We start from the raw sequence: 1620 nt of genomic DNA on the forward strand, positions 1-1620 counted from the left end.
TTTTGATCAGGGCAATTGAAGTTATAGTATAGTTATCTTAGCTGACCACACTTTAGGAAAGTCTTTGCATTTGACTCTCAAGTTGTAACATTACTAACAAGGAGGGAAATATTTAAGAGACAAAAATGCCAAGTGGACACCGAGCTCTATGGAGGCTGAATTTTTAAAAAAAATCATACTTTTACGTTTCTATTTTTTGAAAAAATAATATACCAGATACAAAATGTACATTTGCATAAATTTCGATGATGAAATACACTAAAATGAGAGGTACACACAAAAAAAAATATGTGCTTTTCAACACATGCATTTTCATTCTCAAAGTCCATAAATTTTTTTGTGTAGCTCGACAATCAAGTTATTTCATGTGTGTGTGTGGGGTTGGGGGCGCACCACCCCCAGCCCAGAAAAATCGTTGTACAATTTTCTTAGGGGACTTAGGACGTGTTAGGGAGCCCTCCAGCTTCTCAACTCCTCTGACTCTACGTTGCGGTTGGTTAGAGGCCTGAATAATTGATCTTTGATCTATGTGGTGCTGAGATTTTTTTCTTCTTCTATATGTAGTTGTTTGGATCTGGGTGGGAATCATAACCTTCTGACAGCGTGTTTGGTGGTTTAAGGGAAAAGAAATGGGAATTTATGAGAGGGAGTTGGTTGAGGGATTAGATTTGGGAAGTGGTTTATTAGTCCCATGCCCATATTTGGTATGGATGAGGATAGTTTGTGGGAATTTAAGAGGGGATTAATTAGTATCGTTGCTTGCGGGGCGTGGACAACAAACAATTTTCTCACTTTCCATTCCCCAACTCAATTACCAGCCCCTCATCAGGGAAGAGATATGGGGGTGTTGCACCCCTTAATTCCCTTTATTCCCCCGCCTTCTTTAATTCTCATGTCCTCCAACCATGCAAGGGATTTTAAGTCATGCGCCGCAGGAACTCCCATTCCCCGATACAAACTCCCGCGAAACAAACACGCTGTGAAATAATTATGAATGCAAGATATACAAGTGGTGAATAATATGCATACAATATTCACAAGTTTAGAAATATTTCCATTGTGATAATCTTCTTTTTTTCTGTTTCATAGATTTACTTTTGCAGAAGTAAGTTTCTGAACCTAGAAGTTCCATATTTGAGGAAAATACATGATATTAGATTTATGGATTCAAAAGTTCAAATCATATTGGGTAAAATAGGATTACTGGTTACATTAAAAGGTACCTATACTACTTAATTCGCTCCTAAATATAAGGTGTGTTGATTTTTTTTCAAAAGTCCACCTTGTTTGACCGAGTTTATAGCAAAATATGTCAAGAACTACAATACAAAATAAATAAAATCTTTAAATATGTATTTCATGTCGAATCTAGTGATAAGGATTAAAATCTTAGAATCTGTATTTCATGAGGAATCTAGTGATAATGATGTTTTCTTCTATAAATTTGGACAAAGTTTGACTTAAAATAATGATATATCTTATATTTTAGAACAGAGGGAGTATTATTTATCTGTAGCGTGCCATTTATTTTTGAAAGTTTGAATTCGTACAAGCTTGGGAATGCCATTATCAGTCGTTCAATGGGCTTCATGCGGGCCATGCTGTAGAGGGTTCGAGAGC

This window comes from Triticum dicoccoides, chromosome 7A, assembly GCF_002162155.2.
Source record: "Triticum dicoccoides isolate Atlit2015 ecotype Zavitan chromosome 7A, WEW_v2.0, whole genome shotgun sequence".
Taxonomy (NCBI): Eukaryota; Viridiplantae; Streptophyta; class Magnoliopsida; order Poales; family Poaceae; genus Triticum; species Triticum dicoccoides.